This window comes from Pristis pectinata, chromosome 20 (genome assembly GCF_009764475.1).
Source record: "Pristis pectinata isolate sPriPec2 chromosome 20, sPriPec2.1.pri, whole genome shotgun sequence".
Classification (NCBI taxonomy): Eukaryota; Metazoa; Chordata; class Chondrichthyes; order Rhinopristiformes; family Pristidae; genus Pristis; species Pristis pectinata.
This window is the reverse complement of record NC_067424.1, coordinates 4,187,577-4,211,888: the sequence shown is the minus strand read 5'-3', so window position 1 is coordinate 4,211,888 and position 24,312 is coordinate 4,187,577.

The following is a 24,312-nucleotide window of genomic DNA, read 5'->3' as shown; positions in this document are numbered from 1 at the left end:
TAAACAGTGCAAAAATAGGAATAATGAGGCAGTGTTCACGGGTTCACGGACCGTTCAGAAATCTGACGGCGGAGGGGAAGAAGCTGTTCCTGAATTGTTGATTGTGGGTCTTCAGGCTCCTGTACCTCCTCCCCGATGGTAGTAACAAGAAGAGGGCATGTCCTGGAATGTGAGGGTCCTTAATGATGGATGCCGTCTTCTTGAGGCACTGCCTCTTGAAGATGTCCTCGATGGCGGGGAGGGTTGTGCTGTGATGGAGCTGGCTGAGTCTACAACCCTCTGCAGCCTCCTTTGAACCTGTGCATTGGAGCCTCCATACCAGGCTGTGATGCAACCAGTCAGGATGTTCTCCACCGTACATCTGTAGAAAGTTGCAAGAGTCTTTGGTGACGTACCGAATCTCCTCAGACTCCTAACGCAGTAGAGCCGCTGGCATGCCCTCTTCATGACTGCATCAATGTGTTGGGCCCAGGATAGATCCTCTGAGATGTTGACATCCAGGAACTTGAAGCTGCTCATCCTTTCCACCGCTGACCCCTCAATGAGAACTGGTGTGTGTTCTCCTGACTTCCCCTTCCTGAAGTTCACAGTCAGTTTCTTGGTCTTAGAACATGGAACATAGAACACTACAGCACAGTACAGGCCCTTTGGTCGACAATGTTATGCTGACATTTTATCCTGCTCTAAGATCTATCTAACCCTTCCCTCCCACATAGTCCCCTATTTTTCTATCATTCATGTGTCTATCTAAGAGTCTATTAAATGTCCCTAATGTATCTGCCCCCACAACCTCTGCAGGCAGTGCGTTCCACACACCCACCACTCTCTGTGTAAAAAACTTACCCCGACATCCTCCTTATACCTTCCTCCAATCACCTTAAAATTATGTCCCCTCGTGTTAGCCATTGTCTCCCTGGGAAAAAGTCTCTGACTGTCCACTCGATCTATGCCTCTTATCTTGTGCACCTCTATCAAGTCACCTCTCATCCTCCTTCTCTCCAAAGAGAAAAGCCCTAGCTCGCTCAGCCTATATTGCTGACATTGAGTTCAGGATAAAGCTGCCCTCTTGATTGACGCCCCGTCAATGGTCCTACACACTCACTGCCTCCACCACTGGCAGACAGTGGCTGCAGGGTGCACCATTCAGAAAATGCACTGCAGATGCTCATCCAGGTCACTCCAACAGCACCACCCAGACCCTTGAACGTTGCCATCAAGATGGACAAGGGCAGCAGGTAAGGGTCAAAACCCTGGAGCTCCCTCCCCAACAGCACAGTGGGAGCACCTTCACCAGAAGGATTGCAGCAGTTCAAGCTGGCAGCTCACCACCACTTTCTCAAAAGCAATGAAGGATGGGTAATAAATGCTGGTCTTGCCAGTATTAGCCAGACCCTCAAAAATGATTGATAAAATGTTAGCTTTCATAAGTCGTGGGATCAATTTTAAGAGCCGCGAGGTAATGATGCAGCTCTATAAAACTCTGGTTAGACCACACTTAGAGTACTGTGTCCAGTTCTGGTCGCCTCATTATAGGAAGGATGTGGAAGCATTGGAAAGGGTGCAGAGGAGATTTACCAGGATGCTGCCTGGTTTAGAGAGTATGGATTATGAGGAGAGACTAAGGGAGCTACGGCTTTACTCTTTGGAGAGAAAAAGGATGAGAGGAGACATGATAGAGGTGTACAAAATATTAAGAGGAATAAATAGAGTAGACAGCCAGCGCCTCTTTCCCAGGGCACCAATGCTCAATACAAGAGGGCATGGCTTTAAAGTAATGGGTGGGAAGTTCAAGGGAGATATCAGAGGAAGGTTTTTACCCAGAGAGTGGTTGGGGCATAGAATGTGCTGCCTGGGGTAGTGGTGGAGGCAGTTACATTGGTCAAATTCAAGAGATTGCTAAATAAGCATATGGAGGAATTTAAAATAGAGGGAGCAAGGGGTTAGATAGTCTTAGGCGAGGTTTAAAGGTCGGCACAACATTGTGGGCTGAAGGGCCTGTATTGTGCTGTACTGTTCTATGATTCTATGATTCTATGAAAATATGTCTTCTGAGGAAAGGTTGAGGGAGCTTGGGCTTTTCTCTTTGGAGTGACACAGCATGAGAAGCGACTTTATAGAGATAATGAGGGGCATAGATAGAGTGGACAGCCAGCACCTTTTCCCCAGGGCGGCCATAGCCAATACCAGAGGATATCTGTTGAAGGTCAGAGGAGAAACGTTCAGGGGAGATGTCAGAGATAGGTTCTTTACACAGAGAGCGGTGGGTGGCTGGAATGCACTGCCAGGGGTGGTGGTAGAGGCTGATACAACAAGAACATTTAGAAGACTCTTAGATAGGCACATGGATGTAACAAAAATATAGGGCTGTGTCCTGTGCAGGAGGGAAGGGTTAGATTGATCGTGGAGGAGGTGTTTATATAGGTCACACAACATGGTGGGCCGAAGGTCCTGTACTGTGCTGTAGTGTTCTATGTTCTAGAACAATGTTCCTCCAAAGAAGAATTTCCGTTCCTTTTAATGAAGGAATCAAATGATGATCTTTATAGAGATTGTCACTTAGCTATGCGCTGTATCTGTGTAAAATATTAAAATAACATATGCTAATGTCTCATTAGCGAGTAAAAACTATAAGGAACTATGGCGTCTGCCACTTTGAAGGCACTGGTGTCAATTTAGGATTGTAACTAGAGAACTTCCTGGTACTGAAAGGTTTATGTGAAATCTCATTAGGGTTATCTCATGAATAATTGATATCTGACTGAAATGTGACAACTTTGGATGATGCAAAAATCGGAGAGATGATTACCAGACTGGAGAAGCAGGTTAATTAAACGTGACAGGTGTTCATTGTAGTAATTGCAACAAATAACCCCGGCGGAATGGATTTCTTCACGCAGCCTTGCAATCAGGTGAGAAATCCCAATGAAATTGCAATTCTTCAGATGGTAAACAGTATTACTTAATTTCCAGTTACCAATTAGTCAGCAAGGATAACCAAGAGCCTCAGAGGCAACACCTCCCACTAATCCATAAACTCGATAATTATTGGTCAAATATTACCCTGGTTCATTTTCATCTTTGCTTGGAAGTAACATCATTTGAAGAGAGATTGAGAACATAGAAAACAGTACAGCACAGGAACAGGCCCTTCGGCCCACAATGTCTGTGCTGAACACCATGCCAAATTGAACTAAATCTCTTCTGCCTGCACGTGATCCACATCCCTCCATTCCCTGCATGTTCATGTGTCTGTCTAACAGCCTCTTAAACACCTCTATTGTATCTGCCTCCACCACCTCCCCTGGCAGCCCGTTCCAGGCACCCACCGCTCTCTGTGCCCCGCACATCTCCTTTAAACTTTCCCCTCTCTCACCTTAAATGCATGTCCTCCAGTACTTGACATTTCTACCCTGGTAGAAAGATTCTGACTGTCTACCCTTTCTGTGCCTCTCATCATCTTATCTAACTTGAGGAACTATTGCAGTATGTTACAACATCTACTTGTAGGGAAGAGAGTCCCATTATCATCCATGAATTATCTGTTAGACTTACATCACGTAGGTGTGTTAATACGATCAGGGCAAGGAGCATTCTTTTCCCTGCTTTATTACATTGTAAGAAATAAATAATATTATTCTCTTGAGGAGTATCTTATTTTAGAAACTCAGCACATTTTTAGTATCAAACAAGACAGGAAAGTGTTTAAGTTATTTATTATGAATCACTCAGTGCTGATAGATCTTCAGGTAATAGAGTGTAGAAATACTTCTACATCAGGCAACACCATAGACATGACGAGAGTTCACAGAATTGCTGCAGGACGTACCAGACTTAATGCACAGGGGCACCCAGACATGCAGCAATAATGCACAGGGGCACCCAGACATGCAGCTATAATCAAAAGCATGCAAACAGCATCCAGCATCTCTTGTGGGAGAATTGAGTTCAAGTTCAAGTTTAATGTTGTCACAGGCATACATGCCCAGGGTATAAATGCCATGAAAATTAGCCTGTTGTAGCAGCAGCACAGTACATTACAAACCTGAAAAACATAAGTGAACATAAATTTCAATTAGCATAAATTATATCAGGGAGTGTGGAATCGATTGTGCTTTCTCAGCTGAGGCAATGCCTGTTTCGGGGAAACTTAATGCCTCTCTCTGTGACCATGCAGTTTGGAGGCTGGAATCACCTTTAGGTTGCTGACCTCTAAGTTTGGTTCCACACAGTGTCTGCACAGACAACCCACTTTGCCCCAGCTCCCCACACATTTCGCGCTCGACTCTCCCATACCAACAGCTTTAGGGTCCCAGCATCTGCTTATCACAATACAGATGTTTGGTCTGGTCCTGCCAGGACCTTATCCCTTTGCTGATTCATGTCCCCAATCTTACCATTTCCTACCCCCTGGCCCCACAACTTTACTTGGCCACTCCCCATCATGGCCTCCCCATTGCCTTCAGCTGATGACGTGTTTGTCTTACTCCCAATGAAATATATCTCTTCATATTAAACATTCAAGGCCTCACACAAGCCAGCTTCCCTTCCATTGGCTCCGTCTACACTTCCCACTGTCTCAGGAAAGCAGCCGACATATTCAAAGACCCCTCCCACCCTGGTTATTCTCTCTTCTCCCCCCTCCCATAGGGCAGAAGATACAAAAGCTTGAAGACACATACCACCAGGCTCAAGGACAGCTTCTGTCCCGCTGTTGCCAGACTCTTGAATGGACCTCTTGTACATTAATGATAAACTCTTGACCTCACAATGTACCTCATCATGGCCCTTGCACTTTATTGTCCACCTGCACTGCACTTTCTCTGTAACTGTAACGTAACAGTATATTCTGCATTCTGTTATTGCTTTTCCCTTGTACTACCTCGATGTACTTGTGTATGGCATGATCTGTCTGGACGGCAAGCAAACAAAAGATTTTTCACTGTATCTCTGTACATGTGACAATAATAAACCAATTCCAATTCCAGTGCCTTGGGCTTTGTGTACAAGGAGTTTTGTACCAATGGGTGCTTACACAAAACAAACATTATTTGCTTAATTATTACAACACAATGGGCCATTCAGCCCATTGAGTCCATGCCAGCTCCCAGCAGACCTGTAAATTCAATCTCATTCCAAATCTTCTTATTTGCCTGGACTCCTGCAACTTATTCACTCTCATACATACCCGTCAAAACCCCATGGATTGTTTTGTTACTAACCTACAGTAAGAGATAATGAAGTCTTTGGGATGTATGAGGAAATTGGACCAACTGGGGGCAACTCACATGGTCACAGGGAGAATGTGTAAACACCACATGGACCACACTAGACATCAAAGTTGAACGCAGGTCTCTGGATCTGTGGGACTAATGATTACATCAATGTTCTACACTGCGTCACCCAGAGAAATATCCAGCCCTGTTTCTTCAAAACTTAAAATTAATCGGTTTTGCACTATTTCACAGTCAGTAAAGGTCTTCAACTAAAATCCAACAATAAATGAAAATCAAAAAGCTGCAGGTGCTGAAAATCTGAAACAAAAACAGAACATTTTGGGACCACTCAGCAGGTCAGGCAGCATTGACAGAAAGAGAAGCAGAGCTAATAATTCGGGCTGAAGACCCTTCGTCAGAATGTGGAAGGAGAGAAAACGTTAATTTTAAGAAGGTGGGGAAGAGACGGATAGGATGAAGACAGGGTTGTCCTGGGGATAAGTAGTGGAGGTCATCTGGTCAATGGGTAATGGGAGTAGGAAGGGAGGGAGAACATGGCCCTTTGTTCATAAAAGTGAGGGCAGTTGGAGAGTGAGAACACAATGGAATATAAGACAGCCGGTATCTTTTTCTAGGATCGAAATGTCTAGCACTAGTGGGCATGCATTTAAGATGGAGGGAGGGGGTAAATTCAAAGGAGATGTGCAGGTCAGGTTTGTTTGCACAGAGAGTGGTGGGTGCCTGGAAGACTGCCAGGGTGGTAGTGGAGACAAATGTGATAGAAGCGTTTAAAAGACAGGCTCATGGATGTGCAGAGAATGAAGGGATACGGACATTGTGTAGGCAGAAGGGAATAGTTTAGTTAGGTGTTTAATTACTCGTTTAATTAGTTCAGCACAACGTGGTGTGATGAAGGGCCTGTTCCTGTGCTGTACTGTACTGTGTAACAATCTAACAGAATGGAGGGCATGCATCCTCCAGAGGTAAACCCTGAGAACATTGGATTAGGGCTCTTCCTGGGTGTGTTCTGGAATTACATGCAAAGTGAGGGAATATGGGATTGACAGTGGGAAGTCCACAGTGATATCACCTGTATTCCCAAGAAGTGTGAAGGAATGGAGGGATTTAGCGATGGCCCAGAGATACTGAAGATAGTTTTGGAAAGTTAGGGAATTGAGGGGAAGTTGGCACAGAAGAAGAGTTTGGGCCTGAGGTGGTACAACCACAATTATATTGAATGGCAGGGCAGACTTGGTGACTGATGGACACGTTCAGCTACATCAATCTGCAATAAAATGTTAATACCAGGAAACTACCAGATAGTTGTAAAACCTCAAGTTCTTTACCAATGTTCTTCAGAAAAGAAAATCTGTTGCTCTGATGAAAGTTTATTGTCATATACCTCATCGTATAAGGGGACCGTTCAATAGTCTTATCACCATTGGATAGAAACTGTCCTTGAGCCTGGTGGTATGTGCCCTCAGGCTCCTGTATCTTCTGCCTGAGGGCACATACCACCAGGCTCAAGGACAGCTTCAATCCCCACTGTGATAAGACTATTGAAAAGTTCCCTTATACAATGAGATGGACTCTTGACCTCACAATCTTCCTTGTTATGACCTTGCACCTTATTGTCTACTTGCACTGCACTTTCTCTGTGGCTGGGACACTTTACTCTGTATTCTGTTACTGTTTTTACCCTGTACTACCTCAGTGCACTGTGTAATGAATTGATCTGTATGAACGGTATGCAAGACAAGTTTTTCACTGTACATTGGTGCAAGAGACAATAATAAACTAATACCAATATGTACAAGTACATGTGTGCACAGGTGCAATGAAAAACTTGCTTGCAGCAACATCCCAGGCACACAGCATCAGATACACAACATTCACAAGAAAAACATTAAATTAAACATAAATTATACACGAGTTTTACAAGAAACAACTCAATTAGAACAAAAAAAATTTCATTGTAGTGCAAAGTGGTCGTAGTGTTGCTATACAGAGGTGGTGATTAGGGTTGTGCCGGTTGGTTCAAGAACCGACTGGTTGAAGGGAAGTAGCTGTTCCTGAACCTGGTGGTGTGGGACTTCAGGCTTCTGTAACTCCTGCCCGATGGTATCTGCGAGAAGAATGCATGGCCCGGATGGTGGGGATCTTTGATGATGGATGTTACCTTCTTGAGGCAGCGCCTCCTGTAGATACACCCGATGGTGGGGAGGGATGTGCCCATGATGTATTGGGCAGAGATCACTATTCTCTGCAGCTTCTTACGTTCCAGCACATTTGAATTGTCGTACCAGACCCTGATGCAACCAGTCAGGAACTGATCAAAAATTGAGAAAAATTACCAGGGCAAAGGTGGGCTGTTTCTGTGTCACTTTGTTAACCAGTGATCCAAAAGCAGCAGCTCCCGTAAGTTAAGCAAAGGGAAAGGGGAGAGTTGGGTGACAGGGGGATGTCTGGGTGGTTCACTGTCCTCTCTACAGAGCCGTGACCTTGCTTTGTTACGTTGGTGTGATCCGTTGACACAGTCTCTTCACAGGAATGCAAACACAATGAAGCAAATTAAAGCTTGGGGACTGGAAATTAAATAGCTCAGTCAACTGATAAGAATGCCTATTAGAATTTCTTTACAGAGAGTGTGAGCGGGTCCAAACACTGAGGAGACATTAAAGAAAGAATTAAATGGCTGGTTTTCTTTTCTTTATTGCTTCACTTGTTGGTGAAGGGGACTGACAATGAAATCATTTCCCCATCGTTCCTCAGTTCAAAGGAAGGGTCTACAACCTCACACATGAACTGTCTTTCCTCCCTTTTTCTTTGTCGTGTCTCTGGGACCGGTGGACAAGCCCGTCCTGACCTGCAGGACGTGTCTTCCTGCTCGGCGTTTCAAGACTCCCGCAGACTGGGCGACCGCTTCGCCGAGCACCCTCGCTCCGTCCGCCGTGGCCGTCTGGAGCTCCCGGTTGCAGCCATTTTAATTCCCCTCCCCATCCCCACTCCAACCCATCTGTCCTCGGCCACCTCCACTGCCGGGGTGAGGTTAATCACAAACTGGAGGCAAATCCTCATATTCCCCCTGGGCCGTCGACACCCCGACGGCATGGACGGTGAATTCTCCAACTTCAGGTAACCTGCTCCCCCTCTGTCCCTTTTCCCTCTCGTCCTGATCTCCCCAGTTCCTCCTACACCCACCCCCACCCCCATCACCCTCTCTTTCCCTGCCCCCACCTACTCCATCTGTCCATCACCCACACACCCCTCCCACTGGGTCCCCTCCCCCCCACTGTTCCCACCTGCCCTCCCTTATTTGGTTGCAGGCTCCACCTTCCTCTCCTGTCAGATCCCAGCACCTACAGCCCCTCGTTGCCTCCACCCATCACCTCCCAGGCCCTGTCCCCATTCCCACTCTTCCCCCCTCCACCTGCCTATCACCCTCCCCCCTCACCTGGATCCACCCATCACCTGCCAGCTCTTGCTCTGCCCCTTCCCCTCACCTCGTTATACTGGCTATCTCCTCTCTACTCTTTCTTGACCTGAAACTTTGACTATCCATTTCCCTCCACAGATGCTGCTCTTCCTGCTGAGTTCCCCCAGCAGTTTTTCTGCTCCAGATTCCAACATCTGCAGTCTCTTATGTCTCCCATGTTCTTTTGTCTGTATACTCACTCTCTGACTGCTCCCATTCGCTCATTGACCAGATTGCCTTGTTTACAGTTTACCCCCATGGTCACCCCAGTTTTAACCGATCGGAGCCATCTACCTCCACCCCCCCCCCCCCCCCCCTCCCTGCAGCTTAACAAGCTTCTTTCATCTCCTGGAGACACGAGACTGCAGATGCTGGAATCTGGAGCAACACACAAGATGCTGGAGGAACTCTAGTGGGTCAGGCTGACCTGTGGAGGGAAATGGGCAATCAACATCTCGGGTTGAGAACTTTCACCTGCTCTAACTTTTGTCTCCTTCCCAGTACTGATGAAGGATATCGACCCGAAACACTGATTCTGCTTCCCTTCCACAGGATTGCAAGATGCTGCAGAGGGTTGTAGACTCAGCCAGCTCCCATCACAGGCACAACCCTCCCCAACATCGAGGACATCTTCAAGAGGCGGCACCTCAAGAAGGCGGCGTCCATCAGTAAGGCCCCTCACCACCCGGGACATGGCCTCTTCTCATTAGTACCATCGGGGAGGAGGTACAGGAGCCTGAAGACCCACACTCAATGATTCAGGAACAGCTTCTTCCCCTCCGCCATCAGATTTCTGAACGGTCCATTAACCCATGAACACTACCTTGTTATTCCTTTATTTTGAACTAATATTTGTGCGATGTATAGTAATTTTATGTCTTTGCACTGTACTGCTGCCGCAAAACAACAAATTTCACGTCATATAAGTCAGTGATAATAAATATGATTCTGACTCCAATTCTGATTCCTCCTGGTGAAGCCTCTGGAAAACTATTAATGCAAGTTGATGTTTTTGAAATGGTAACTCTGAAAACCACTCTCAAAACACAGCTCTAACTATAACCTAACCTACCTCTGGGCTGAACAACTGTAATGGCTAAGTGTCAAATGTAGCCAAGAGTAATAACATCAATGCAATCTGATCTGAACAACACAGAAATGGCCCATGAATCAGGAGAAGCAGAGTGGATTCAAGACCAAAACTGAAGAAGGAAAAACAATTTTCCTCCAGAGTTCTACAGCAAATGATAAATGATTTCTGATAGCAGAGAGACTTGGGTATTGGCAATTGGACACAACCTTGCAGTACAGAGTGGGTTGACCCAATTTACTCAGTCTTTCCTCACAGCAGTATGGTCGAATATTACTCCAGAGTAAAGGTGGAGCTAGACTGTGGAGAAGTATGACAGCACCTTTGCACTAACTCAGCCGTTACACAGCGATCTGATCACGATGGTTATGGACACTTTTTATCATTATGTGGAGTTGCTCAAAAGTGGAATGGCTTCCTTTCGATTACTTCTTACAAAATAATAAACATCTTTAAAAGGAGTTTTAATAAACATCTTTAAACTAGAAGGGGTGCAGAAGAGACTTACCAGGATATTGGGAGCCTGAGTTACAAGGAGAGGTTGTGTACACTAGGACTTTATTCCCTGGAACATAGGAGATTGAGGGGTGACCTGATAGAGGTGTATAAGATAAGATAAGATATCTTTATTAGTCACATGTACATCGAAACACACAGTGAAATGCATCTTCTGTGTAGAGTGTTCTGGGGGCAGCCCGCAAGTGTCGCCACGCTTCCGGCGCCAACATAGCACGCCCACAACTTTCTAACCCGTACGTCTTGGGAATGTGGGAGGAAACTGGAGCACCCGGAGGAAACCCACACAGACACAGGGAGAACGTACAAACTCCTTACAGACAGCGGCCGGAATTGAACCCGGGTCGCTGGCGCTGTAATAGTGTTATGCTAACCGCTACACTGCCGTGCCTGGTCATGAGGGACACAGACAGAGTGAAAGCACATCATCTTTTTCCCAGGGAGGGGGAGCTAAAAACAAGAGGGCAGACGTTTAAGATCAGAGGCGAGAGATTTAAAAGGGACATCGGGGCAGCTTCTTCACACAAAGAGTGGTGCATATTTGGAATGAACTACCAGAACTAGTGGTTGAGGCGGGCACATTAGCAACATTTAAAAGCCATCTAGATAAGTACATGGATATGAGAAGCTTAGAGGACTATGGGCCAAATGCGGGCAGATGGGTCTAGCTCGCTGGGCAACACAGTCGGTACGGATGAGTTGGGCCGAAGGGCCTGTTTCCATGCTGTATGACTCTATGACTCTATGAGTTGACACGTTAACCTGTGTGATCACGCTTTCCTGCACAAAATATTAGTTGTACCCAAAAGTACTCATAGAACATAGAACAGTACAGAACAGGAACAGGCCCTTCGGCCCTCAATGTCCATGGTGAAAATGATGCCAAATTAAACTGAATGTCTTCTGCCTGCACATGATCCATACCCCTCCATTCCCTGCATGTTCATGTGTCTAACAGTCTCTTAAACACCACTATCGTATCTACTTCCACCACCACCCCTGGCAGCCCGTTTCAGGCACCCACCACTCTCATACGCTTCATACTAATGATCAGATAACAAGGATAGAAAGTTTTGGGAATGAAGTTAAACACTTTCCTGAATTTCAGTTTTTTCATGTGTTGTGCCATGTCGTATAGGAATATCTCCTGCAGTGTATTCTGCAAGGAGGGGCCACTCTCTCATGGATATAGCTGCTTGATGCAAATGTTTTGTCTAGCCAACGCTACTTCACTTTCACATTCTCTTCGCGTGACCTGTAATGAGTGCAATAACGATTATATCACCATTGTGGGGCAGATACATTTGGGACATTTAAGAGACTCTCAGATAGACACATAAATGATAGAGAAATAGGGGGCTATGCGGGAGGGAAGGGTGGGATAGATCTTAGAGCAGGATAAAATGTCAGCACAACATCGTGGGCCGAAGGGCCTGTACTTTGTTGTAGTGTTCTATGTCCTATGTTCTCTCAGTTTGGAGGCACGGGTTCAAATCCCACCCCAGCACCGAAGGCTTTTAAATTCAAGTAATTAAATAAATCAGTAATAATAAGTTAGCATCAGACTCTTGTAAAGATCCATCTTGTTTACTAATATCCTCAAGGGAAGAAAATGTTTCACCCTTACACAGTCTGGTCTGTACGTGAGCCTAGACCCACCAATGTCGCAGAGACTAGCTGGTAGGTTAACCGCCCATATTGGGTAATGGCAAGTAGGGGGAGTGGACGGGTGTGTGTGAGAGAGAGAATAAGTTGCAGAGGTACAGGGAAATAAGGAGAGTGGGAACGGGACTGAAGGGATAACTCTGCCAGGAGCTGCCATGGTCCTGATGGATCAAATGGCTTCCTTCTGATTTGTGATAAGTATAAGAAAGGATAAAATGTCGTCAGTCTGTAAATGGGTTAAGGGAACCAGGAAAGAATATAATGAGTGGGAGACACACAGCCTTATTAATCAATGCAACCAAAGCTGCTCAGGTATCGGGAATATGAACAAGGCTTGTGTTGAGATCCTTCAGTGGAGAGTGACCTCACAACCAATGCATTACTGGACTCATTCAGAATGTGAAACAGAGCTGATGCAACCCGTTTTGCAGGCTACACTTTGAATGTGATGGGAAAAAAATCACATTTAACAATGTTGACTCCAGAAGCCCTGAATCAGTGAGCACAGTGGTACAACAATGAAATTCCACTGTGATCTCGACGGGTGATTTTTTTTCTAAGCGTATGTACTCTGGAAGGTTCTCCCTGGGCAAGTAAGTTAGTGAGGGGCTATTGGGATCAATTAATAAGCTGATTTGTGCACACATATACAACAGTGTGCGATAAAAGCCACTTGTACATAAAACATAGAACAGTACAGCACAGGAACAGGACCTTTGGCCCACGATGTCTGCGCTGAACACGACGCCAAATTAAACTAAATCTCTTCTGCCTGCAAATGATCCACATCCCTGCATATTCATGTGTCTGTCTAAAAGCATCTTGAACACCACTATTGCATCTGCTTCCACCACCTCCCCTGGCAGCCTGTTCCAGGCACCTCCGTGTAAAAAAACCTGCCGCACAGATCTCCTTCAAATGTTCCCCCCCCGCCCCCCCCCACTCCTTTGTCTTCCCTTATTCCCACAGCTCCCTTCCCCCACCTTGATGACCTGCCCACCTCCTCTCCTCCCCTCTCCCATCCTTTAGTCCATGGTCCACTGCCCTCTCCTACCGGATTCCTCCTTCTTTAACCCTGAGTCTCTTCTACCGATCACGTCTCAGCTTATTACATCATCTCCCCCTCCCCCACCCACCTACCTTCCCCCTCTCACCTGGACTCGCCTTTCACCTGGACTCACCTGTCCCCTGCCTGCCTGTGCTCCTCTCCCTCCCCCCACCTTCTTATTCTGGCTTCTGCCCTCTTCCTTTCCAGTCCTGATGAAGGGTCTCGGCCCGAAACGTTGACTGTTTATTTCCCTCCGTGGATGTTGCCTGACCTGCTGAGGTCAGCATCTGCAGAATTTCTTGTACTTCTCTTTTAAACGTTCCCTCTCTTACCTTAAATGCATGTCCCCCAGTACTGGGAAAAACGTGAGTGGAACTTTTCCTTTACTGTATCCATGGTAATATGCTCAGGTACGTCCCTTGCCCCACCCTTGTCTCAGGGGAAATCTCATCAACGGAAATGAGGCTTCCATTGCATTGGCCTTTCCACCTCCGTAATCCATCTTATAACCATCCCTGCTTACCTCCCATTTTGTCCTCAAGATCTTCTCCTGATTGAAATGTTCTATTAATGTTGGCTTTGCCTTCATCTCCCAACACCATACACTCTGGAGTTTCCTTCCTGAGCCTGAAAGGTCACCAACCCGAAACACAACTCTGATTCTCTCTCCATGGATGCTGCCTGACCAGCTGAGTATCTCCATCCTTCTTCTGTTTTTTCTTTCAGGTTTCCAGCATCTGCAGTATTTTACTCCTGGGTCTCCTCTGTCTTCTTATAAGATGTTGCTTAAAACCTATATCTTTGACCAAATTTTTGGTCATTTCCCCTAACACCTCCTCCTGTGTCTCAGCATCGATTGTTAGAACATAGAATCGATGGCACGGTAGTGTAGCGGTTAGTGTAATGCCATTACAGCACCAGCGACCCAGGTTCAATTCCAGCCGCTGTCTGTAAGGAGTTTGTACGTTCTCCCCATGACTGGTAGGTTTCCTCCGGGTGCTCCAGTTTCCTCCCACATTCCAAAGACGGACGTGTTAGGAAGTTGTGGGCATGCTATGTTGGCGCCGGAAGCGTGGCAACACTTGCAGGCTGCCCCCAGAACACTCAACACAAAAAGATTCATTTCACTGTGTGTTTTGATGCGCATGTGACTAATAAAGATATCTTATCTTATCATAGAACACAGAACAGTACAGCACAGTACAGGCCCTTTGGCCCACAATGTTGTGCCGACCTATATAATCTTTCATGTTTGGCAATGTTCCTGTGTTTGGCTTAGATAGGGTCAATGTGCATAGTCTTTTGCCCAGGGTTGGGGAATCAAGAACTAGAGGACATAGGTTTAAAGTGAGAGGGGAGAGATTTAACAGGAACCTGAGGAGCAACTTTTGCACCCAGAGAGTGGAACGAGCTGCCAGAGGAAGCAGTTGAGGCAGGTACATTAACAACATTTAAAAGGTACTTGGACGGGGTCATGGATAGGAAAGGTTTAGAGGGATATGGGCCAAAGGTGGGCAAATGGGACTAGTTTAAATGGGAATCTTAGTTGGCATGGACCTGTTGGTCTGAGGGCCTGTTTCTATGCTGTATGATTCGATGACTCTAAGACTAACCTTGTTGGTAAAATTGTCACGTTTTACTTGCTTTTATTTTTGTTTTGGTTTTTGTGTGATTTAAATACTTTCAATTTGAAAACCATTGTCAAGCTGTCTGGTGTTTTGAGTTGATTGTGGCGCGTCTTTCGAGAAACCGAGTCCTTTAGCCATTCAGTCAACAAACAGCGAGCAAAAGAGGGGACAGATGGTGTTGGAAAAGCATCTACTAGCAAATCAGACAGTGCTTTGCCTTTGTTGACTTAAGAATTGGATCAGGGGTATTTCACAAACCAAGGAAGCTGGGGGGGAAATAGATAATTATAAAAGCTCATTTTAAAGGTAACAGTACAACTTTTAGAGCAATCTGCTTCAAACACAACTGGGATTGTTGATAATGTTACTCAGGCAAAAAGGCTGTTTTGTGTTGGAACACAAGAACTCTTGTGTACTGTTTTGAACCTCTTGCAGACAATTTCGTTTTCTTAATAACTTTTTGTGTCAAGACTGTATGCTCTGGGGACACAAGACGCTGCAGAATCTAGAATCTGGAGCGAATGAAAAACAAGATGCTGGAGGAACTCAGCGGGACTGGCAGCATCCGTAGAGGGAAATGGACAGTCACCGTTTTGGGTTGAGACCATTCATCTTGCCTTTTGTATATCCTGGAGCTCAGTTGAGGGAGTGGCGGGGTGCTGCGGGTGAAGAGTAAGAATGGGCAGAGAAAGTGACAGAGAGAGAAGAAAGATGGAAGGAGAGAGAAAGAAATAAAGGGAGATTGGGAGGGCAAAGAGACAAAGAGAAAAAAATGGAGGGAGAGAGTTAAGGGAAGGAATTCCACAATATAAGGCCTCAGGTGTTGAAGGCACAACTACAAATGATGGAGGAAGGGATCTAAAGGTCAAACTTGGAGGAGAGATAGATACACTTTAGCATTTATTTTTGCACTACCTCAAGTTTGCACGACTATATTTCAGGTACATATTCTTCAGGCACCTTGAGCAACCAAGTAGGGCACTGTGAAGGTCTTTCCTGAACATTTGATATGAAAGGGTTTCCTCTCAACTAAACATTGACATTGAGTTGGAGAAAAGGAGAGAGGAGGAGTGCAGTGGGCATCAGTCACAGAGAAAATACTAGAATATGGTGTAAGGGATATCAGAATCAGGATCAGAATTAAGTTTATTATCACTGACATATGTTGTGAAATTTGTTGTTTTGCGGCAGCAGTACAGTACAAGACAAAAAAATTCCTTTTAGTTCCAAAAATAAATAAATAATACAAAAAGGAATAATGAGGTAGTGTTCATGGGTTCATGGACCGTTCAGAAATCTGATGGCGGAGGGGAAGAAGCTGTTCCTGAATCGTTCAGTGTGGGTACCTCATCCCCGATGGTAGTAACAAGAAGAGGGCATGTCCTGGATGGTGAGGGTCCTTAGTGATGGGTGCCACCTCTTGAAGATGTCCTCGACGGTGGGGAGGGTTGTGCCTGTGATGGAGCTGGCTGAGTCTGCAACTCTCTGCAGCTTCTTGCGATCCTGTGTATTGGAGCCTCCATACCAGGCAATGATGCAACCACTCTGTTGTTTTTTGCGTTTGTCGATGTACTTATTGTCACCATGTACACTGTTTAGATAAGATATTTTTTTATTAGTCACATGTACATCGAAACATACAGTGAAATGCATCTTTTGCATCGAGTGTTCTGGGGGCAGCCTGCAAGTGTCGCTGAGCTTCCAGTGCCAACATAACATGCCCACAACTTCTTAACCCGTACGTCTTTGGAATGTAGGAGGAAACCGGAGCACCCGGAGGAAACCCACGCAGACACAGGGAGAACGTACAAACTCCTTACAGACAGCGGCGGAATTGAACCCAGGTCGCTGGCTCTGTAATAGCGTTGCACTAACCTCTACACTACCATACTGCTCTGTTATCTTCATGCACCCTGGTGTGTATGACAGTAAACTAACCTGAAGTGATCTGAATCTGAAGATATGAACATGTGAATTGGGACTGTGAGTACTCATTCAATTCTTAAACCTGCTCGTTCAACAAGATATGATTGTATCTTCAACTTGACATTCCTGCCCAACCCTCAGTAACCGTCCACGCTGTTTTTATCAAGGATCTATGCTTTAAAAATACTCCTCCCCTCTGCGGGAGAGAGTTCTAAGGAATTCAGGCCAATGGGCTGAAAGAGGTAGGGTAAGCAGAAGAGTCACCATTAATAACATTTGTCCCTTAATAGCATTGAAGTACAGAGAGCTCCTGGGGTCCAAGTCCATAGTTCACTGAAACTGGCTACTCAAGTGGATAAGGTGGTAAAGGTGGCGTACAGCATGCTTGCCTTCATTGGTAGGGATGTTGTATAAGAGTAAGGAAGTCATGCTGGAGCTATCTAAAACTTTAGTCAGACCGCACTTGAGTATTGTGTGCAGTTCTGGTCGTCCCATTGCAGGAAGGATGTGGAGACTGTGGAGGGGGTGCAGAAGAGGTTCACCAGGATGCTGCCTGGATTAGAGGGTATGAGCTATAAGGGCACGTTGGACAAACTTGGGTTGTTCTCCCTAGAGCATCAGAAGCTGAGGGGAGGCTGAGAGGTTTTAAAAATTATGAGAGGCATAGATAGGGTAGACAGTCAGAACCTTTCCCCAGGGTAGAAATGTCAAACATCAGAAGACGTGCTTTTAAGGTTGGAGGGGTAAAGTTTAAAGCCGACATGAGGGGCAAGTTTTTTTACACAGAGTGTGGTAGGTGCCGGGAATGGGTCACCAGGGGCAGTAGTGGAAGCAGGCAGTTTGGTGGAGTTTAAGAGGCTCTTTAGATAGACACATGAATATGAAGGGAATGGAGCAAGATGGATGATACATATTGGTATTGGTATTGGTTTATTATTGTCACTTGTACCAAGGTACAGTGAAAAACTTGTCTTACAAACTGATTGTACAGGTCAATTCATTACACAGTGCAGTTACATTGGGTTAGTACAGAGTGCATTGAAGTAGTACAGGTAAAAACAATAACAGTACAGAGTAAAGTGTCACAGCTACAGAGAAAGTGCAGTGCAATAAGGTGCAAGGTCACAACAAGCTAGATCGTGAGGTCAGAGTCCATCTCATTGTATAAGGGAACCATTCAATAGTCTTATCACAGTGGGGTAGAAGCTGTCCTTAAGTCTGGTGGTATGTGCCCTTAGGAAGAGGACATTAATTGGCATCAATATTGGCACAATATTATGGGCCGAATGGCCTGTCCAGCACTGTACTGATCTATGTTCTATATTCTATTAAGTATAACATCAAGGCAAGAGTTGAAGCAGGCTTTCAAAGCACACGCAGCAGCGATAATTAATTCACTTCCCTCAACCTGCAACAGTGTAAAGAAGATGGACACCATCCATTGGAAGCACGTTTGAAAACCTCCGTCCCAGCACAGTGTATGTTTTGGACCGTTTCCTCTTCCATTTGGGAGGGGAGAAGAGCCAATAGATGTTATTGTTCACAGTGTGCCCGAAGATCGTGTCCGTTGCTGAGAAACTGAGGCCAAAGCTAACAGGATACCGGCTTGTGTAAATAGGAGGTGTCAGTTTCAATCAAAGGGCATCATTCTGCCAGTATGCCTTGTGGTTAGTCCACATCAGGGGCACGGCGCCCAGTTCTGCTAAAAGAGTTTCCTGGTGAAGAGGGTTCAGGAGAGAGCTGAAAGAAAAACCTCCAGTATTAAGGCCTTTAGTTACTCAGCTTAAAGAGATCAGTCTATTTACTTGAGAATAACACAGACCTGAAGGGATTTTGCCTTAGGGAGAGAGAATTCCAAATATGCATTGCGCTATGAATAAAAAGAATCTCCTCATCACAGTTCTCAGTGGATGACCCCTCACCAGAGGCTAGTCCTTCTATTTCTGTACTTCCCAGCCTGAGGAAATAACATCCCTTTCAGAAACTTTTTTTTTAAAAGCGATCACTTACAATTGTTTGAAAGTGAGTACAGGCAGTCCGCAGGTTACGGGAGGGTTCCGCACCTGGGAACTGTCTGCAAGCCAATTTCTCCATGTCGGAAACGTCCATTTTCTGCAGTAGCTCACATCCTTTTCGACGTACACCTGCCATAATTCTTTCATTTCATTGAATATTCACCCTATCACTACTCATAATTAAACTAATAGAATAAATACTGTATTCAGTCATTAATGAACACCAGAAGACGCCAAAGTCAAAGTCGAGTTTATTGTCACATGCACAAGTCCATGTGTGCACAGGTGCAGTGAAAAAGTTGCAGCAGCATCACAGGCACAGAGCATCAGACAAGCAGCATTCACAAGAAAAACATAAATTAAGCATAAATTGAACACAATTTTTACAAGACAACACAATTAGAACAGAAAAATGTCCATTTTAGTGCAAAATGATCATAGTGTTGCTATGATCGTCCTGGCGAAGACCACAGCTACCAACATGATCGTCCCGCAATCAAGGACTGCCCTCTTCTCACTCCTCCCAGAAATCCACAAGATGGACTGTCCCAGCAAAGAGCTCTGCTTTTCCCTCCTATATATCAGGCTTCCCCTTTTCCCATCTTCAGTCCTGAAGAAGGGTCCTGACCCAAAATGTTAACTGTCTGTTTTTCTCCACGGATGCTGCCTGGCCTGCTGAATTCCTCCAGCATCAGAGTGTTTTTCATCCAGATTCCAGCATCTGCAATCCTTTGTTCCTATAGTGTTGCTAAACTGCAGTGATTAGGGTTTTGCCAGTTGGTTCAAGAACCGAATGGTTGAAGGGAAGTAGCTGTTCTTGAACCTGGTGGTGTGGGACTTCAGGCTTCTGTACCTCCTGCCCGATGGGAGCTGCGAGAAGATGGCATGGCCCGGATTTTATTACTATCTTGAAAAATTCATTGAAAATATATGCAAAAATTTGTGTAGAGTTGGATTTCGTAAGTCAGGTCTCCCGTGACTCAGGGAGCTCATGTCTTTTCAAATTAAGAATGCTACAGGAAAGATGCCATTAAAATAGAAAAAGTGAAGAAAAGGACGTTGCCAGGACTCGAGGGACTGAGTTATTGGGACAGGATGGACAGGCCAGGACATTTTCCCTTGAAGTGTAGGAGAATGAGGGGTGATCTTATAGAGGTGTATAAAATCATGAGGGGCATAGATAGGGTGAATGCACTCAGTCTTTTTCCCAGGGTTGGGGAATCAAGAACTAGAAGGCATAGGTTTAAAGTGAGAGGGGAGAGATTCAATAGGAACTTGAGGGGCAACATTTCTACACAGAGGGTGGTCTGCATATGGAACGGGCTGCCAGAGGAAGTGGTTGAGGCAGGTACAATAACAACATTTAAAAGACACTTGGACGGGTACATGGATTGGAAAGGTTTAGAAGGTTATGGGCCAAATGCTGGCAGATGAGACTAACTTCGACAAGCATCTTGGTCGGCATGGACCAGTTGGCCTGTTTCCGTGCTGTGTGACTCTATGAATCTATGAATGGGAGTAGACCTCTGAACCCCTTGACCTGCTCCACCATTCAATAAGATCATGGCTGATATGTTGATATAAACTCCACACCCCCTCCCTCAGTAACTTTCACCCACCTTGCTTATCAAGAATCTATTTAGCTCTGCCTCAAAAATGTTTAAAGTCTCTGCTTCTCTCGTACTTTTCAAACAAACTCCCAATGGTTTATGTCCATGTCTTGTCCTATGAGGAAAAGAGCATTTTTTAGAACAATACAGCACTGGACAGGCCATTCGGCCCATGATGTCGTGCCGATCTTGATGCCAATTTATACTAAATGTCCTCCTCCTGTGTGTCCCTCCATTCCCTTCATATTTATGTGTCTATCTAAAAGCCTCTAAAACTCCACCAAACTCCCTGCTTCCATTACTACCCTTGACCCATTCCAGGCACCGACCACCTTGAGTAAAAAACTTGCCCCTCACATCGCCTTTAAACATCCCCCTCTCTAACCTTAAAAATATGTCCTCTGGTGTTTGACATTTTCTACCCTGGGGAACAGATTCTGATGGTCTACCCTATCTATACCTTTCATAATTTTAAAAACCTCTATCAGGTCTCCCTTTAGCCTCTGACACTTTAGGGAGAACAACCCAAGTTTGTCCAACCTTTCTTTAGAGCTCATACCCTCTAATCCAGGCAGCGTCCTGGTGAACCTCTTCTGCACCCCCTCTACAGTCTCCATATCCTTCCAATAATTGGGCAACCAGAACTGCACACAATACCTCGTTCGGTCTGACTAAAGTTTTATATAGCTCCAGCATGACTTCCTTACTCTTATACCCAACACCGCTACCAATGAAAGCAAGCATGCCACCTTATCCACTTGCTTAGCCACTTTCAGTGATCTATGGACCTATGGACCTGACCCTAGGATCCCTCTGTACCTCAGTGCTATTAAAGGGCTTACCATTAACTGCATACTTTCTCCAAAGACGTCAGTTACAAAGACTCTCTGAGAGAAGAAATTTCATCTCATCCATGTTAAGTGAGCCACCCCTTATTTTTAAACTGTGTTCCCCTAATTCTGCATTCTGCAACAAGAGGAAATTTGCTTTATGTATCCACCTTCATATGTTTCAATCAAATCCCCTCTCACCTTTCTAAACTCCAGTGGATACAAACCCAGCCTGTCTAACCTTTCCTCATGAGACTAACCCACTCATGCCAGGTAAAGGGCTATCCTACTCAATCTCTCCTCCTGGGTTAGTGTACATGTCACATGGTGACGAGGAGACATACAGGAGTGAGATAGTTTGGCTGGTTACTCAACGTCAGCAAGACCAAGGAATTGACTGTGGACTTCAGGAAGGGGAAGTCAGGAGAACACACACCAGTCCTCATTGAGGGGTCAGCGCTGGAAAGGGTGAGCAGCTTCAAGTTCCTGGGTGTCAACATTTCGGAGGATCTATCCTGGACCCAACACGCTGATGCAATCACAAAGAAGGCACGCCAATGGCACTACGAGTTTCAGGAGGTTCGGTACGCCATCAAAGACTCTTGCAAATTTCTACAGATGTATGGTGGAGAGCATTCTGACTGGGTACATCACCACCTGGTATGGAGCTTCGAATGCACAAGATCGCAAGAGGCTGCAGAGGTGCCTCTAGAAGGCAGCATAGATCACTAAGGACCCTCATCATCTGGGACATGCCCTCTTCTTGTTACTACCATCAGGAAGGAGGTACAGGAGCCTGAAGACCCACACTCAATGACTCAGGAACAGCTTCTTCCCCTCCACCATCAGATTTCTGAACAGTTCATTAAAGCTATGAACATGACCTCATTATTCCTTTTGTTTGCATTATTTATTTATTTGGTAATTTATCGTAATTTTTATGTTTTTGCACTGTACTGCTGCCACAAAACAACACATTTCATGACATAAATCAGTGATAATAAACCTGATTCTAATTCTGATTCTAATTCATTTGTGCAACATTTTGTAGATTTAGGATGTTTGTTCACTGGGTCATCTCTCCTTCAGCCTCTCCCCATTTCCCAGAGTCCCAGTAAAAATGGAAGAGAGTGAATCCACTGCTATACTGGAAGGAACTGAAGAGAAAGTTCTGCATTCCTATAGCACCTTTCACAGCCTCACCACAGCCAATAACATTTTTCAGTCAATGAGATTCTTTTGGAATTAAGTTCTGGAAACCTGGCCTCTAATTTACACACACCAAGGAAATAACCAGACAATCTCTTTCAACGAGAGTGGTCAAAAGGTACACATTGGTCAGTGCACCAACGACAGCTACCCTGATCCTTTTTTAGTTGTTTATTCATTTTTCAGGATCTGGGTGCTGCTGGGAAGGTCAACATTTATTGTCCACCCTTAATTGTGCTGGAGAAAGCACAATTGAACCACTGCAGTCCTAGTGAAAGTGCTCCCACGGCACTGTTTCGTAGGGATCTCTCTGAGTTCTGGGATTTAGACCCAGCGATGATGAAAGACCTTTGATACATTTCCAGATCAGGATGGTGTGTGACACGGAGGGGAACCTGTGGGTGGTGGTGTTCCCATGAATGTGCTGCCATTTTCTTCATTGGTGGTAGAGGTCATGGGTTTACATAGAACAGAGAACAGCACAGCACAGGAACAGGCCCTTTGGCCCATGATATTGTGCCAAACTAATTAAGCTAATGACACCTAATCCCTTCTGCCTCCACACGGTTCATATGCCTCCATTCTCTGCACATGCATGTGCTTGTCTAAGAGCCTCTTGAATGCCTCTATTGTATCTGCCTCCACTACCACCCTTGGCAGCTTGGGAAGCACTGTCAGAGTAGCCTGGGCAATAACAATTGTTGGTGTACACTACAGTTCCTCAGGTTACTAAAAAAATTTGGCGTGTCCCCTTTGACACTCACCAACGTTTATCGATGCACCATAGAAAGCATCCTATCTGGCTTGGTACGGCAACTGTTCTGCCCGGGACCGCAAAAAACTGCAGAGAGTTGTAAACACAGCCCAGCACATCACGGAAACCAGCCTCCCCTCCATGGACTCTTTACCTCTCGCTGCCTCGATGAAGCAGCCAGCATAATCAAAGACCCCACCCACCCAGGTCATTCTCCCTTCTCTCCTCTCCCATCAGGCAGAAGATACAGGAGTCTGAGGGCACATACCACCAGGCTCAAGGACAGCTTCTATCCCATGGTTCCCTTATACGATGAGATGGACTCTTGACCTCACAATCTACCTTGTTTGACCTTGCACCTTATTGTCTACCTGCAGTGCACTTCCCTGTAGCTGTGACATTTTATTCTGTATTATGTTATTGTTTTTACCCTGTACTACTTCAATGCACTCTGTACTGACTCAGTGCACTGTGTAATGAATTGATCTGTATGAACGGTATGCAAGACAAGCTTTTCACTGTATCTCAGTACTGGTGACAATAATAAATCAATACCAATACCACGGTGGTGCAGGGAATGAACCTTTGGCTGGTGGATGGGTATCAATCAAGTGGGCTGCTTTGTCCTGCATAGAGTCAAAGAGTCAGATAGTGCAGAAACAGGCCCTTCAGCCCACCACGACCATGCCGACCTTTTTGCCCATCTATACTGATCCCATTTGCCCGCATTAGGACCGTAATGTACAGAGAGATCTTGTGATGCAAGTCCATAGTGCCCTGAATGTGGCAACACAAGCGGATAGGGTGGTAAGGAAGGCGTACAGGATGTTTGCCTTCATTGGCTGGGGCACTGAGAATTAAGGTCGGGAAGCTATGTTTCAGTTGTATAAATGTTAGGCCACGTTTGGAGTATTGTGTGCTGTTCTGGTCACTCCATTTCAGGAAGGATGTGGAGGCTTTGGAGAGGGTGCAGAAGAGGTTCACCAGGATGCTGCCTGGATTGGAGAGTATGAGCTATAAGGAGAGGTTGGAGAAACTTAGGTTGTTTCCTCTGGAGCGGTGGAGGCTGAGGGGAGACCTGATAGAAGTTTATAAAATTATGAGGGGGTAGATAGAGTAGACAGTTGGAATTATTTTCCCAAGATGGAAATGCCAAATTCCAGAAGGAATAGCTTTAAGGTGAGAAGGGGAAAGTTTAAAGGAGATGTATGGGGCAAGTCTTTTACACAGAGAGTGGTGGGTGCCTAGAATACACTCCCAGGGGAAATGGTAGAAGCAGATACGGTCGCACTGTTTAAGAGGTATTAGGACAAATGTTTAAACAGGCAGAGAA